This window comes from Anomaloglossus baeobatrachus, chromosome 3, assembly GCF_048569485.1.
Source record: "Anomaloglossus baeobatrachus isolate aAnoBae1 chromosome 3, aAnoBae1.hap1, whole genome shotgun sequence".
Taxonomy (NCBI): domain Eukaryota; kingdom Metazoa; phylum Chordata; class Amphibia; order Anura; family Aromobatidae; genus Anomaloglossus; species Anomaloglossus baeobatrachus.
In genome coordinates, this window is record NC_134355.1 from 331,900,099 (window position 1) to 331,918,363 (window position 18,265).

Here is an 18,265-nt window from a genome sequence, read left to right on the forward strand (position 1 = left end):
ATAACAAATAACGTTTGGAACACCATTCTAAGTCTGAACTGGGTGCAAAAAACCTAAAAAAAATCACTATGGGGAGATAAGGTACGCACACACAGTGACTATGTAAGGGGAATACATGGAATAGCAAAAACTGCTGTGTGAATACTGACTTGAAAAATCCAATAGCTATATGAAGAGTGAAAATGTGAAAAATGAAATCTGCATTACTGCCATGAACATATGAATCAAGAGAAATTTAGCTACTGAATTGATCAATGCAATAGAGCCCCAACACTACGCCAAAGTATTTCTCTACGTTGGGGTCCCTAGCTTGTGTGTGTCCTCTCATGCAGTTAAAAAACTTACCGTGTGTGGGAAGCTGAGACCCAGGCTATTTATGCGTATTATATGGATTGGCAATAGGTGTGGTGGGGAGGGTTCACAAACGAAAAACTACTAACAATAACAAATAACGTTTGGAACACCATTCTAAGTCTGAACTGGGTGCAAAAAACCTAAAAAAACATCACTATGGGGAGATAAGGTATGCACACCAGTGACTATGTAAGGGGAATACATGGAATAGCAGAAACTGCTGTGTGAATACTGACTTGAAAAATCCAATAGCTATATGAAGAGTGAAAATGTGAAAAATGGAATCTGCATTACTGCCATGAACATATGAATCAAGAGAAAGTAGCTAAATTTCTCTTGATTCACATGTTCATGGCAGTAATGCAGATTTCATTTTTCACATTTTCACTCTTCATATAGCTATTGGATTTTTCAAGTCAGTATTCACACAACAGTTTCTGCTATTCCATGTATTCCCCTTACATAGTCACTGGTGTGCATACCTTATCTCCTCATAGTGATGTTTTTTTAGGTTTTTTGCACCCAGTTCAGACTTAGAATGGTGTTCCAAACGTTATTTGTTATTGTTAGTAGTTTTTCGTTTGTGAACCCTCCCCACCACACCTATTGCCAATCCATATAATACGCATAAATAGCCTGGGTCTCAGCTTCCCACACACGGTAAGTTTTTTAACTGCATGAGAGGACACACACAAGCTAGGGACCCCAACGTAGAGAAATACTTTGGCGTAGTGTTGGGGCTCTATTGCATTGATCAATTCAGTAGCTAAATTTCTCTTGATTCATATGTTCATGGCAGTAATGCAGATTTCATTTTTCACATTTTCACTCTTCATATAGCTATTGGATTTTTCAAGTCAGTATTCACACAGCAGTTTCTGCTATTCCATGTATTCCCCTTACATAGTCACTGGTGTGCATACCTTATCTCCCCATAGTGATGTTTTTTTAGTTTTTTTGCACCCAGTTCAGACTTAGAATGGTGTTCCAAACGTTATTTGTTATGGTCACATGGCTTTGACGTCACGTCCTGCCCAAGGTCCTGTCATTGCACTCTCCGGTACACGGTGCACATTTGTGTATCACCGTGTACCGGCGACATGCTGTAGCACACGGTCGACTCCCCGCTCCGCTAAGGACCGGCTGACAGAGCCGGTCATTAATGGAGATCACCGTTGCCATAGCAACGCAGTTAGCGGTGACGTCACCGCTAACCGCGGCTCCAGAAATTACATGATTGGAGCACCGTTGCTATGGTAACGCGTCTGTCAGCGTTACCGCTGTTACCGCTAACAGCCAGCAGCACTGATCTCTCACGGAGTGAAGGCTGCACGGGAAGCAGCGTCTTCCCCCATGCAGCAGTGATGGAGCAGAGCTGCATTTGTTGAACGAGAAAGACAGAAGACCATGGATCGTGGAGGGCTGACAGGGGGTAATAAAGATGGAGTCTCTAATGTGTCTGTGTATTTATTTCTATTAAAGTATTTTTTCTCTGTGTGGTGTCTTTTTTTTAACCCTTTATTGGAGATTCTTAATGGCCGGGTCAAACGTGCCTGACATTAAGAATCTCTGGCTTAATACTAGCTAGTAAGACAAAGCTAGTATTAACTCATTATTACCCAGCAAGCCACCCGGCTTCAGGGCTGTTGGAAGAGTTGGATACAGCGCCAGATGATGGCGCTTCTATGAAAGCGCCATTTTCTGGGGAGGCTGCGGACTGCAATTCGCAGCAGAGGCGCCCAGAAATCTCGGGCTAACCTGTGCTGCGGATTCCAATTCCCAGCTGCCTAGTTGTACCTGGCTGGACACAAAAATGGGGCGAAGCCTATATCATTTGTTTTTTAATTATTTCATGAAATAAGTGAAATAATTAAAAAAAACGGGCTTCCCTATATTTTTGGTTCCCAGCCGGGTACAAATAGGCAACTGGGGGGTGCCTGCTGTACCTGGCTTGCATACAAAAATATGGCGAAGCCCACGTCATTTTTTTGGTGGGCAAAAAACTTCTGCATACAGTCCTGGATGGAGTATGGTGAGCCTTGTAGTTCTGCAGCTGCTGTCTGCTCTTCTCCATACAGACAGACAGCAGCTGCAGAACTACAAGGCTCAGCATACTCCATCCAGGACTGTATGCAGAAGTTTTTTGCCCCCTGAAAAAATTATGTGGGCTTCGCCATATTTTTGTATGCTAGCCAGGTACAGCAGACAGGTACGGCTGCCCCCAACCCCCAGTTGCCTATTTGTACCCGGCTGGGAACCAAAAATAAAGGGAAGCCCTTTTTTTATTATTTCATGAATTTCATGAAATAATTAGAAAACAAATGACGTAGGCTTCGCCCCATTTTTGTGTCCAGCCAGGTACAACTAGGCAGCTGGGGATTGGAATCCACAGCACAGGTTGGCCTGAGCTTTCTGGGCCCCACTGCTGCGAATTGCAGTCTGCAGCCGCCTCAGAAAATGGCACTTTCATAGAAGCGCCATCTTCTGGCGCTGTATCCAACTCTTCCAGCACCTGCCTGCTATACCTGACTAGCATACAAAAATATGGCGAAGCTCACGTCCTTTTTTGTAGTTTTTGGCAAAAAAATAAAAAATGCTTCCCTGGATTTTCCATTGCCAGTGAAGGTAACACCAAGCAGTGGGGGTTAGCAGCCAGTAGCTGCTTGGATTACCCTTAGCTAGCAATACAAAAAATGCAGCGGGAGCCCATATATATTTTTTTTAATTATTTATTTGAATAACTAAAAACAAAATGGGCTTCCCTGTATTTTGATTGCTGGACATCACAGTGCTGTAAAAATGAATCTTTAAAAAAAATGACGTAGCGCTCCGCGGTATTTTTGATTCTCAGCGCAGATAAAGCAGACAGCTATGGGTTGCCACCCCCATCTGCCTGCCGTTACCTTGGTTGGCAATCAAAATACAGGGAAGCCCATTAATTTTTTCTATTTAAAAAATAGTTAAAAAAAAATGACGTTGGGTCCCCCCATTTTTGATAGCCAGCTAGGGTAAAGCAGATGGCTGTAGCCTGAAAACCAGAGCTGGCAGCTTTACTGTGGTTGGGGATCCAATGTGGAGGTCCCCCCAGGCTCTTTTTTTATAATTATTTTATAAATATTAATAATTACACAAAAAAAGTAGGGTCCCCCCCAAATTGGATCACCAGCCAAGGTAAAGCGGACAGCTGTGGTCTGGTATTCTCAGGGTGGGAAGGTCCATAGTTATTGGGCCTTCACAGCCTAAAAATAGCAGGCCGCAGGCACCCCAGACGTGGCACATCCACTAGATGTGCCAATCCTGGCGCTTCATCCCAGCTCATTCCGTGCCCTGGTGCAGTGGCAAACGGGGTAATAAATCGGGTTGATACTAGCTGTAAAGTCACCTGAGATCAAGCCCAGCAGTTTGTGATGTCATGGCGTCTATTAGATACCCAACATCATAAGCTGTCAGTACTAACAAAAAAAATTGACAAAAGAAATTTATTTGAAAAAGCAGTCCCCAAAACATTCCCTCTTTCACCAATTTATTGTAAGAAAAAAAATAAAGGGGTCCCACGACGACTCTGGACCATCTAGAATATGGGGGGGAGACACTCAGGGAACATATCCCCCATTTTCTAGGAGTGCAGACCCTTCATGTGAGGAGTGTGGGTACAATGAATCTGCACTCACTCTCCCCGGGTCCACAGCAGCAGAGTCCATGTCGTAATGGTTGCTACCAAACCTGCAATGCCCTGCTCATGAGGTAAGGGCATGCCTAATCAGGAGAACTATTCTACATTTCCAAATATTGGTATTTGCTAATATTATTGCTATTCCACCTACTATATATTGGGGATAGGATCTTGGAGATGGAATACTCCTTTAAGTCCAGTTATCCAGCTGAATGAATACTTAACAACAGAGCTCGCTATTTAGATGTGTTTTCTTGTGCCGTATAACGGACTCTCATGTTTGGTAGTCGTTCAGCAGGGAAACTATAAAAGCAAATCCCTCCGTTTGGAAATGTAGTATATAGCTCTCCTGGTCAATTATGTTCCTTACCTCATGAGCAGGGCATTGCAGTAATAATAATAATTTATTCATTTATATAGCGTTATTAATTCCATAGCGCTGAATGTCTTTGGAGTGTGGGAGGAAACCAGAGTACCCGGAGGAAACCCACGCAAACACGGGGAGAACATACAAACTCCTTGCAGATGGTGTCCTTGGTAGGAATTGAACCCAGGACCTCAGCGCTGCAAGACTGCAGTGCTAACCACTGAGCCATCGTGCCGCCCATTTAGCTTACAGATGCATAACCACCACTCACTGTGTCTGAACACAGGAAGCTGAGCTGACAGCCGCTCTGTGCATGCGGCAGCGTCTATTGGGAAGGAGAGGGCCGTGGGGGGATCAACGCTGCACAGGTACCGTGGGACACCGGGGAACACCGGTGGGGTTATAGGGGGTGACCTGGCAGGGCCTGGGGAGGAGTTTTCTGTCGCATGTGTCATGGCACATGCGACAGAAATCAGAGGAGTAGGGTGAATGCGGCCGGCGCGCTGCTGTGCGCGCGGCCATCTTGGATTTCTGGGAGGGCATCGGGTGGGCACTTTGGCGACATCGGGGGACCGGAGGGGACCGGGGAGTAGATTTATCATGTTTTTTCATGCCAGATGGGAGATAAATAATTTTTTACCGACACTATCATTTACTGTAACGTGATCATCGGTATACGGTGTATACCTGTGATCACGTGAGCGGGGACCGAAAAAAACGTCCTGAATCATGATCTCCAGGGTCTCAGCTAGCCCTGAAACCCCGGAGATTTTCTGACGCTGGGGGGCGTTATTCACTTATTTCTGCCTGTTGTTTATAAACGGCAGATCAGAATAAGGCTACATTAACACGACCGATCCATTTTTGTGGTCTTCAAAAAACAGTCCGTTTTTTTTCACGGGTGCATCCGTGTGGCATCCGTTTCCGTTCCGTAGACGGTCCGTATGTCATCTGTTTGTCATCCGTGTGCCTTCCGTTTTTTTTGTGTACTGCAAAAAAACTGAAGGAGGGAAAATACATAAATTTACCCAGGATCCATAGCTTCAACCTACATGAGACGGTCACATGTACACTCCAGTGCCATTTTCTACTGCTTTTCACAGCGTAGAGCGCTCTGGTGATTTTACAGTGCTTGTACACTTCATATCAGTCTTTTCTGTCATTATAATGGCAGAAAGACACATAATGTGCCACTCTCCTGCATTTTGTAATTTTGCACCCTTTGGTGCCTTTCATGTGGCACTAAGGGGTGCTTAGCTTTGTATTTAGCCAAAAAAATGAAAAAAAAAAATGACGTGGGGTTTCCCCTATTTTTGTAACCAGCTAGGGTAAAGCAGACGGCTGCAGCCTGCAGACCACAGCTGGCAGCCTCACCTTGGCTGGTAATACAAAACTGAGGGCACCCCACGCTGTTATTTTAAATTAAATAAATAATTTAAAAAAAAAAAAACGTAGGGGTCCCCCCAAAATTGGATCACCAGCCAAGGTAAAGCAGACAGCTGGGGTCTGATATTCTCAGACTAGGGAGGTCCATGGTTATTGGACTCTCCCCAGCCTAAAAATAGCAGGCCGCAGCTACCCCAGAAGTGGCGCATACATTAGATGCGCCAATCCTGGTGCTTCGCCCCAGCTCATCCCGTGCCCTGGTGCGGTGGCAAACGGGGTAATATATGGGGTTAATACCAGATGTGTAATGTCACCTGGCATCAAGCCCTGGGGTTGGTGAGGTCAGGCATCTATCAGATACCCGACATCACCAACCCAGTCAGTAATAAAAAAAAATAGACGACAAACACATTTTTATTTGAAAAAACACTCCCCAATGCATTCCCTCTTTAACCAATTTATTAGAAAGAAAAACAAATCCAGGTCTGGTGTAATCCAAGGGGTTGCCATGACGATCCACACTGTCCCAGTCAATGAAGAGCAGGATGTTCCCCATTGGCTGGGAGAGCAATGCAGTGACTTGAGCTAACATCAATGGGTCAGCCCAGGTCACTGCAGGGGATGACAAGTGCTGCTGTCAGCAAGGTACATTACCTGCGCTGATCTCCTGCATTGCTGACAGCACCTGTCACTGAGTTCAATGACCTTCCCAGCCAAGTATCGCGAGAGGCCCGTGACGTCACCGCTAGTCAGTCTCGGGTCGGAAGCGAGAGAAGGTGATGTGACAAGCGGCGGCCATGGAGGACAGTGACAGTGCTGAGGTCGGGACTTCATCACCGCAGGTAAGCCGAGCGGGACCATGTGTGCAGAGTGCCAGGTGGGTGGAGCCTAGCGGGACCATGTGTGCAGAGTGCCAGGTGGGCGGAGCCTAGCGGGGTAATGTGTGCAGAGTGCCAGGTGGGCGGAGCCTAGCGGGACCATGTGTGCAGAGTGCCAGGTGGGCGGAGCCATGTGTGCTGGCGGCGGAGTGCGAAGTGGGTGGAGCCTAGCGGGGTCATGTGGCGCTGAGGACGTCAGTGTCGTGGACTGCATGGCTGGGGACAGGTGAGTGTGAGTGTGTGTGTGTGTATGTATGTGTACATGCCGCGTGCAGGAGGGGGCGGAGCGAGCTGAGCGGGGAAGTGTCGGCTTCCTGCACACGTAACTAGGATAAATATCGGGTTACTAACCAAAGCGCTTTGCTTGGATACTCAATGTTTATCTTGGTTACCAGCTTCTGGCAGGCTGCCAGCGATGGCTCCTGCACACTGTAGCTGTAAAAGCCCTGCTTTTTGCTGCTAGAACCTTTCTCGAATGTAACTAGAACTATCGAACTTTAGCAAAAAGCTCGAGTTCTAGTTCGATCTAGAACAGCCCCCAAAATCACTCGAACCGCGAACTGGAGAACCACGAACCGTGCTCAACTCTAGTAGAGACACTTTGGTTGTACTATCATTTTGAGAAGATTAATCCTTCCCGCCACTGAAAGCGGGAGCTGGCTCCATCTATTAAATTTCTCCCCGAGGTGTGACAAAAGAGGGACGATATTTCTTGCTATCATCTCCGAAGGGCTTTTCGTCAGTATAATCCCCAGGTATTTAAAGTGATCCACCACAGGAATCCTACATATGTAAGTGTTCGCCGTTTCCTCTCTGTCCCGGGACAAAAAGAGGAGGTACGACTTTGACCAGTTTATTGCCAGGCCCGAGTACTCCCCGAATTGGTCAATAAGCTCCACAGCCCTGGGAATGGAGGAATCCGGATCAGATGCAAACAATAACAAGTCGTCTGCGTACAGAGACAGACGTTCATCTCCCTTACGGTGCTTCACTCCTTGGTAAATTGGGTCCGCCCGAATGCGCACCGCCAGCGGCTCCATGGCCAGGGCAAACAGGAGAGGGGATAAGGGGCATCCCTGTCTGGTTCCCCTCCCCAGGGAGAAAGTTTCTGACACTCCGCCACCCACCTGGATGTTTGCTGACGGTGCTTTATATATAATCTCAATCCATCTGATGAATTCGTTGCCGAAACCAAATGCCCGCAGCACCTCCAGCAGGTATGGCCATTCTATCGAATCAAAGGCCTTGGCCGCATCCAGTGAGACCAGAGCCCAATCCTCCTCTAACTTGGTACTCATCTGTAAGATCACCTGCGCCCTCCTCAGGTTATCCGAGGTACTCCTACCCGGAATGAATCCAGACTGGTCTTCATGTATTATGGAGGAGATCACTTTGTTAAGTCTAGTTGCCAATATTTTGGTGAGAATTTTATAGTCAGAATTCAACAAGGAGATCGGTCTGTACGAGCCACAATCCAGTGGTCCTTGTCTGGTTTCAGTAGGAGAACGATGGTAGCCTCATAGAAAAAGTCAGGCAACCGTCCCTTGCGGAACGAAGCCTCAACCATTTCCAGGAGGGCTGGAGCAAGCCCCCCCCTGATATTTATCAAATATTTCAATCGGGAGTCTGTCAGGACCGGACGCCCTGCCTTTATTAAGTGCCCCCATCGCTTCCACCATCTCCTCCATGCTAATGGGCTCATCCAAGGCCGATCTCTGAGCCGAAGTCAGTCTGGGAAACTCCAGACCTTGCAGGTAATCAGCAATCTCCTCCCTCGACATAGTCAGTCTGGACTCATATAGGTTCCTATAAAATTCCAAGAACACTTCCAAAATGCCATTGACGGAAGTAACAGGTTCGCCACTAGGGGCTCTAATTTTAAGGACCGCAGGTGAGCTATTGGACTGCTGCACCAAGAACGCTAGTAGACTGCAAGATTGGTTCCCTTGCTCGAAATACCTCTGGTTCGTGAAGAACACATGTCTCTTGGACTTATCCTGTAAATATAAAAGATATTTCCTCCCAGCTTGTAACCATTGGGTTCTGTTTTCTTCAGACGGGTCCGAAGTAAATCTATGTTCTAGTGTTCTATTTTGAGTGGCCAATTCCTCCTCCTCTCTGGCCGCCTGTCTCTTGATATATGAGATGGAGGAGTGACAGCATCCCCTCAAATACCCTTTAAGTGCGTCCCAGTAGGCCGAATGATTTCCTCTATGGAATTCGTCTCAGTGTATGCCCTAATTTGATCAGGAATCCTATCATTGGTTCCGAAAAGTGTAAGCCACCAAGGATTAATTTTCCTTGACAATCTGTGTGATTTACATCCCTCCCATTTAATGCCAACAAATACCAGGGAGTGGTCTGATACTGATCTGGGCAAGTGGCATACCATTTGTATATGAGCACAAACTCTCTCGTTCCCACATATGTAGTCAATCCTAGATAAAGAATTTTTTCCCGGGGTATAACATGTGTATTCTCTCAATACTGGATCTAGATTCGCCCCATGTCATGCCATCCCACCTCCTGTAGGAATGCGCTCAGTCTGGTTTGTATTGTATGAGAGATCGAGATCTGTCGGGAGCTGAATCTATCCAATCCTGGGTTATTAATCAAGTTAAAGTCCCCCATGCAGAGCACAAAGCTTGTGGGAATTGCGAGGCAAACTTAGCCGCCTCATTCAGTATCGAAATTCCCATCGCAGGGGGGATGTATATGGCTAGGATCACTATCATTACCCCATCAATGTGAGCTTGGATAAATACATATCTCCCATCATTATCCTTTATAATCGTACCCGGGTCCCAGCGCAATGTTTTGTGGATTAGCACTGATACTCCCCTAGAATATGAGGAATGAACAGAATGGGCTGACCATTGAACCCAAGGCTTCTGTAGCACTCTAGTGGTTTCTAACAATAAGTGGGTCTCTTGTAAACATACGATCTGAGCTTTGGATCTTTTGATATGTGCAAATGCTGCTGCCCTTTTCTTGGCTGTGCCCAGTCCCCTAACATTCCATGTCATTAAGTTTAAAGCCATTGAAAGATATCACCTGCTAGACTAAGGGTACTTTCACACTTTAGCGATGCAGCAGCGATCCGACCAGCGATCTGATCTGGTCAGGATCGCTGCTGCATCGCTACATGGTCGCTGGTGAGCTGTCAAACAGGCAGATCTCACCAGCGACCAGTGACCAGCCCCCAGCCAGCAGCGACGTGCAAGCGACGCTGCGCTTGCACGGAGCCGGCGTCTGGAAGCTGCGGACACTGGTAACTAAGGTAAACATCGGGTATGGTTACCCGATGTTTACCTTAGTTACCCGCTCACACCGCTTAACTTAGCGTGTGCAGGGAGCAGGAGCCGGCACTGGCAGTGTGAGAGCTGCGGAGGCTGGTAACGAAGGTAAATATCGGGTAACCACCTTGGTTACCCGATGTTTACCTTGGTTACAGCTTACCGCAGGCTGTCAGACGCCGGCTCCTGCTCCCTGCATATTCAGGATTGTTGCTCTCTCGCTGTCACACACCGCGATGTGTGCTTATCAGCGGGAGAGCAACAATAAAAAAACGAACCAGCTCTGTGTGTAACGAGCAGCGATCTCACAGCAGGGGCCAGATCGCTGCTCAGTGTCACACGCAGCGAGATCGCTAATGAGGTCACAAAAAACGTGACTCAGCAGCGATCTCAGTAGCGATCTCGCTGTGTGTGAAGTACCCCTAAATGAAATTTGTCAAGAACTCAACCTACAGTAGAACTTGGGTAAACGTACCCTTGAATGCAAACAATCGGCTGCACTTACGCAGCTGACAAGAACTGGTCCAATAGTGTGACCAGGAGAGATTTTCCCTAGCAACGACTAGGGTGAACCAACGTGGCTAGATAATGTACTTGGTACGGGGGTGTCCTTAAACAAGGACTAGAGCGGCTCCTGCAATCCAGCAGCTTAAATTTATCAATTACCTTGCTACACAATCTATAACCCGGAAGGGAAGGAGTAAAGGGATATGGATATGGAAATAGGGGTATAAGGGGGGGGGGAGAGAGAGAGAGAGGAAGAAGAAAGAAAGAGAGAGAAGAGAAAAAGAAAAAAAAAAAAGGGGGGGGGAAGGGGTATGGAGAGGGGGAAGAAGGAGAAGTGTGGAGGAGGGTATGGAGGACGGGAGCATGGGGGAAGCGGGGGATTGAGGGAGGAGGGAGTTGGGGTTGAAGACAAAGGAGGAAGGACTGTGGGGGGAGAGAATGAGGGGACAGGAGGGGGAGAAGGGTTGGTGTGAGAGAAGGAAAGGGGGGGGAAATGAGGGGGGACAGGGATAAGGGGGTTGAACAGGAGGGGGGGGGAGAGTGAGAGTGTGGAGGAAACTAAAGAGATAATTACAAGTAGCCTTAGGTTATGAGATACTATAATACGTGGTAGCCTAAGGAGTTTCATAAAGCTCTACAATAAAAAGAAAACCAACATTGTGAACTTAGGTGTGTTGCAGAATAGTGCGATCCCAAAATGGAGTCCCATACCAGACTGAGAAATACAGGATAACATGAGTCCGCTTGAAGGCGCTTTTGGTGACGCAGCAACGGTCCGGCCCAGGTCCCGTCAGACCTCACTGCAGTCCGAGCGACGCAACTGCGACCAAAGTGGCGGTAATCCGGGACTCTAGGACTCAAACTGAGCACAGCAATGATCACAGGCCGTGTCTTTTCCGAGAACACGGCCCCAGCCCGCCTCCAGTCATCCAGACGCGGGGGAGAGGCCAGACAACTGGCTCAGTGGAGGACCCATATTGGTCACATCTGGGGACCCACAAGCGTCCAGAGGATCGCAGTCGCAACAGCGCGTCTTCACTTTATCACCAGCTTATCAGCAATCTGAAGCCAGGAGATCGGGAGGCGGACGCAACAGCGATCCCAAACCCCCTTCTAATTATAAAACAGGAAAAAAGAAGGAAAAATTATTTCGCGCCTTCAATGGCGAGGGACACAGGATTCCAACAGTGGAAGATCAAAATCGATCGCAACAGCGATTTCAAACACGACGCCCCAGAACTGGGGTCGCATTTCCGTCCTCACTCCGGGAGAGAGAAAAGGAGAGGTGGGCCGCAACTGCAATGTAGACATACCAACGATCACCAGGGTGTCGCCCGAGTCAGCAGCGCATCAGCGTTTCCTTTTCAGCGAGTTGATCCAATCTTCCGCTGGAGAGGTGAAGAACAGGGAACGCTCTTGATGAACCACTCTAAGACGGGCTGGGAAGATCATGGAGTAGGCAATCTGGTGTTCTCTAAGGTGTCTTTTGACTTGGATGAAGGATGCCCTTGTTTTCTGAAGAGACGCAGAGAAGTCAGGGAAGATCAATATGGAGGCGTTATTATGTGAGATCGGGCCCTTGCATCTCGCTGCACTTAGGATCGCATCTCTATCCCTGCTGCTCAATAGCCGGGCCAAGAGGGGTCGGGGCTGCGCTCCCGGGGGAGGAGGCCTAGCCGGCACCCGATGGGCTCTTTCTATGGCGAAAGCCGCAGACAACGTCGTATCAGGGGAGGATTCGGAGAGCCATGTTTCTATAAACTTACATGGATCGCTCCCTTCTGTTCTCTCCGGCATCCCTAGGATTCTTAAATTATTGCGACGCAGACGATTCTCTAGGTCATCAGCCCTCTGTGCCCAGTTGTTTGCCACACTTTCCAAGGAGGTTAGTCTGCCCGCCGTCGCTCTTGCGTCGTCTTCTAGCGTGGAGATTCTCTGCTCCGTCTCCTTTACCCGCTCTCTTAGGTTTTGCAAATCCAGCCTGAGGAGACCCACATCGATCTTAACCTCCTCGATTTTGCCCGTCAGCGACACTTTCGAATCCTGGATCGCTGCAAGTAATTGCGTAGTGACTTGTTGTAAGGTCATCTCCTGCGATCCCTTAGATCCGGCTTCCATGTCCTCCTCCTCCTCCTCCGTCTCGCTGGCTTCCCGCTCTGCCTGTTTGCCGGCGCCATCTTGCTGGGAGTCACGGGCAAATTTCTTCAGCTTCTCGGCTGCCGCAGCGCTGCGACCTCTGCTCATGTTACCGATCAGGATGATCACCGCACCACAGGTAATCCGGAGGTGTATTTAGGCACCAATTTCAGCAGGATTAATATGGGAAATCAGCGTTGGATAGCAGAGCTGCTCTCAAGTGCGACCGCTCATGCTGCCCGCTGGCCACGCCCCCCCACTGCGTCATATTTTTAATCTTCACTTTCTTGATTATTCTATCCACATAAGGCTGTTTGTTGCTGTACTAACATCCCACAATATTCCTTAACCCCTTCACCCCTGGCCGATTTTCTGGGTTTTTGGGGGTTTTATTTTTGCTCCCCTTCTTCTTTTTTATTTTCTGTCAATCTTGCCATATGAGGGCTTGTTTTTTGCGTGACGAGTTGTACTTTTAAATTAAACCATAAGTTTTACCATATTGTGTACTGAAAAACTGCAAAACAAATCCAAGTACTGAAAAATTGCAAAAAAATTGCGATTGCCTGATTGTTTTTGGGATATTTGTTTCAACGTGTGCACTATATGGTAAAACTAATGTGTTGGTTTGATTCCTTAGGACGGTACAAGTTCGTAGATACCAAACATGTATAGGTTTACTTTTATCTAAGGAGTTGAAAAAATTCAGAGGTTTGTGCAAAAAAAGTGGCGCACTTTTTGTGCCATTTTCCGCGACCTGTAGCATTCTTATTTTTGGGAATCTATGGCTTAGTGATGGCTTATTTTTTGCATCTTAAGGTGATGTTTTTAATGGTACCATTTTTGCGCAGATGATTTTGATCGCCTGTTATTGCATTTTGCGCAAAAGTTATGGCGACCAAAAAACGTAATTTTGACGTTTGGAATTTTTTTGCAATTTACGCCATTTACCAATCACATTAATTGATTTTCTATTTGGATAGATTGGGCATTTCTGAAGGGAGCAATACCAAATTTGGATATATTTTTTATGTTTTTAACCCTTTAATTCTCAATGGGATGAATGGGGGTGATTTGAACTTTTAGGGTTTTTGTTTACTTTTTTTTTTTTTTACTTTTTTATTTTACTAGTCCCCCTAGAAGATTATAAGGATCAGCAGTCTGATCGCTCATTCATTTCTGCTGATTACAGCTACACAGCTGTGATCACAAGAAATACCCAGCTCTCGGCAAAAAGGCCACGTCTCACTAAGCAACATCGCTAGCAACATCGCTGCTGAGGCATGATTTTTGTGACGCAACAGCGATCTTGCTAGCGATGTTGCTGTGTGTGACATCCAGCAACAACCTTGCCCCTGCTGTGAGGTCGCTGGTTGTTGCTGAATGTCCTGGACCGTTTTTTAGTTGTTGCTCTCCCGCTGTGAAGCACACATCGCTGTGTGTGACAGTGAGAGATCAACAACTGAATGTACAGGGAGCCGGCTTCTGCGGACGCTGGTAACCACGGTAAACATCGGGTAACCGCCAGTGCAGGCTCCCTGCTCCGTGCACGAGTAGCCAGACTACACATCGGGTAAATGAGCACAGCGGTTTGCTTATTAACTCGATGTGTACTCTGGCTAGGAGTGCAGGGAGCCAGCGCTAAGCGGTGTGCGCTGGTAACCAGGGTAAATATCGGGTGAGCAGCGAAGGCTTTTCTTGGTTACCCGATATTTACCTTAGTTACCAAGCGCAGCATCACTTCCACGCGTCGCTGCTGGCTGGGGGCTGGTCACTGGTCGCTAGTGAGATCTGCCTGTTTGACAGCTCACCAGCGACCATGTAGCGACGCTCCAGCGATCCCTGCCAGATCAGGTCGCTGGTGGGATCGCTGGAGCGTCGCTTAGTGTGACGGTACCTTAAGCCTAGCCTAAGGGTGCATTTTTAGAGGCACAAAACGCACAAAAATGCAGCGTCTCAAAAAAGCAATGTGCGCACATAGCCTTAGAGGGCTTGTATTGCTGAGAACTATGGCTGCTTATGTGCACTGAACAATAGTGATGGGCGAACCTAAACAGTAAATTTCCAAGTGTCTGTGCAGAGATCCCAAAAGCAAAGTTCTCAGGGAACTCTGTGTAACTGTTAGGTTTTGGCCACCCGAATAATAAAAAAAAAAGGAAAAAGAAAGAAAATAGGGAATAAAGCAGGAGCGTTATACTTACCGAGTCTCCCGCGTAGCTGTAACACTGATTCTGGGTCCAATAAAAAAAAACTCTCATACATATTCACTGCTTCCCCCGTCCAACGGGCAGTCCCAGCATCTGTGATTGTTTGCAGTTAGACCGCGTTCCCGCCCTGTGTGACAGCATGTCTGATTGCTTGGAATCACACATGCTGTCTGCGACCCTATAGTGGTGTAAAAATAAATATATTGGCATAAGTTCCAACACAATAGTGAGATACCTACTGCAGATAAAGTATGCAGGCCCCCAGCCATGAGCTTATCTTGTTTGTGTATCAAAATAAATAATATCAAAATAAAAATAAGAGGGACTACATGGGGCTTTTTTAAAATTATTTAAATAAATATTTAATAAAAAAAAAAACTGTTTGCGGTTCCCCCAATTTTCATTTGCAGTCCAGATAAAGCTGACATCTGGGGGCTGGTATTCTTAGGCTAGGGATGTCCATTGTTATTAGACCCCCCAGCCTAAAAATAGCAGCCTGCAGCCGCCCAGAATTGTAGAATCTATTAAATATGACAATTCTGGCACTTTAACTTGCTCATCCCAATTGCCCTGGTACAGTGGAAATTGGGGTAATATAAGAGGTTGATAATAGCTTACAGCTGCCACTAACCCCTAGTTTAGTAATGGAAGGTGTCTATGAGACCCCCCCATTACTAATGCCTAATACGTACGTAAGTGAAACAAAATAAACACAAACACGAAAAAATCATTTAATTGAAATAAATTCCAAAAACCCACCCTCGTTCATACGCAATGCAAACGAAGTCCAACAATTATCCTGGCTCTGCATATTGAAGTCGCAGCATGAGTACACATTAGAAAACATGACCGCACGCTGTGGCTGCAGGCAGAGACTGATCCGTAGCTGTGATGTCACTCAGTTTATCTGTGGTCACAACTGGAGGTTCCCATGGTACCCCACCTGTGACCGCAGGTAAACTGACCTTAGATGACCTCATTGAACTCAGTGACCTCACTTCCGGTGAACTGAGCTCCAATAGTCTTGTATCTCCTGGCAGAAATCCAGGTGTTCTTTTTTTGCCAAGAGATGAAGATATGGTGTTGAAATTTCTACATAAAATTCCTGCAACAATACTGCATTTCCTGGCAAAAAAAAATGTATCAAAACACAATTCAGTTTTGTTGTGATATTTTGCCAGGAGATGCAGTTTTGGTGCTGAAATGTATACACCAAATTTCTGCACCAAATCTGCACCTGCCGGCAAAAAAAGCATCTAAACGCAATGCAGTTTCTTTGCAATATTGATGCTTTCTTTTGCCCAAGATGCAAATTTAGCACCAAATCTGCATCTTTTAGCAAGAAAATAGTTTTGACTCCGCTTTGCTGCGGCTTTCTGCCATGAGATGCAAAATTGATGCTGAATGTCTGCACCAAATTTGCATCTTCTGTCAGAAAACCGCACTGAAATGACATCAGAACCGTTTTTATGTGTTTTTGTTTTGCTAAGAGATGTAGATTTGGTGCTGAAGTTCATACACCAAATTCCTGCACCAAAGCATCATCTCTTGGCCAAAAAAATGCATCAGAATGCAAGCATCGTGACCTTGAGAATAAATGTCCTAAAAGAAATGGGACTGATTTTGGCAAACAGTGGCACAGATAGAAGGGAAGACCCTGTCCATCATGGGCATTAAAGAAGAGAAAATGCATGAAGATCCACACAGCCCTCCAAAAGTTATGTCTACGAGAGGAAGTGCTGCGCTTGGAGGAGTTGGTCTGTGGTGATGAATTCCTGCACCTGTAGAGCAAAATGGAGAGAGAAGGTCCTCCTGTTGCAGAGTGACTGCAAAGAATGGGCGGAGGAACTGGAAGAAATAGAATGGTAAGCTGATGAGAACTCCACTCAATGCAAAGCACAGCCAAGGCACAGGCCACCAAGGGGTGGGGGAACCCTCGTGCCTGAAAGCAACTTAAGAGGAGCTTGTGCACGCCATGGAAGTTGAAGATGACAAGGACTCCAGAGAAGAGGCGGAGGCAGGGCTCACACCTAATGTACAGCCAGCAGTTGATGATAGTACACTGATGCAGCTGAAGGAGGTAGCGCCTTCACCTCCAGCTAGACCAAAAGATGTGGTTGGACCTGAACTCACCCATGAAGTGCCAGAGGATCTAGTGAAACCAGAAGGTGGGTTAGAGTCTGAACTTCAGCCTGAAGCTCACAAATTGTCAAGAGTCCCTGTCGAACAACTTTCAGTGGGGCCATATATGAAGAAGAGGCCAAAGCTAGCGTCTTGCCAACAAGGCACGCAAAACACATGTTACTGCAGTCGAACATCTTACCAAAGACCCAAGAGGGCTATGCCCAGCAGTTGATAAGATTAGGACCACCACCAAAGAACACCAAGCGGCATAAAGATTCTTCTAGCTTGAGGACTGGCAAGTTTAAAAATGGGAGGAATGTAATGGAATCAAAGATCTCTGAAGCTTAAACAAGTAGACATTGTGTAACGTCTGCCTGGATCCACAGACTCAGACGGGCTGTAATGGACAGGCTAGAGGGAAGCCACTCACCAAGCAGGACCCCTAGAACCCTGAAACTATTTAACCCCTATTCAGGGATTTGGAATTACACAGGGCCCAAGGTGATCACTACCTGTGGAAGGCTGCAGTCCAAGAGAGTAGTAGTCAGGCAGGGTCAAACCAGGAATTGCAGAACAGGGACAGAATCGGCAGGCAAGGACGCAACCAGAAAACAAAGCAGAGGTCAAATCCGGATCGGGCAGCAAGGTAAATAAACAGCAGGCAGGAGAGGTAGTCAGGAAACAAGCAGAAGTCAGAACACCAGAATCACTAAACAGAACAGGGCGGAACGGAACCCGGAATTCAGAACTATCTCTGGCAGTGGTCAACAGACAGGAGGGGAATTAAGAAGGGTGTGGTGTCTTTCCATTGGTTTTAGCTGAATGATGGTAACTTCAGCTGGAAGACACACGCCACCTACAGTCAGCCAGTGGTACTGCAGATCCCAAGGAAACCCAGCCCAGTGGATGAGCGGAGCCTGCGCCCACTAGCATCGCTGGCATCGACTCCTCTCCCATCACCAGCACTATCCACGACAGGAACTTAGTGTTGCCTGGCGATCGGAGTAGTAGTCACTGGAGGGTGGAGGGAATAGAATTCAGCAGCACGTCCGAGGTAAATAATTAAAATTCCACTTTTATTTCAGAAAAAACTAAAAACCACATAGGTTAGATGAACATCCAGGGGGTAATAAAAAAACGTCTTACGCGTTTGTGGCCTAAAGGGTACTTTACACACTGCGACATCGCTAGCGATCTCATTAGCGATGTGAAATTCTAGATCGCAAGTGCGATCATTCGAGATCGCACATGCATAAAATGACCTATGCGTGACCTCAAAAGATCGCACTTGCGATCTAGAATTTCACATCGCTAACGAGATCGCTAGCGATGTCGCAGCG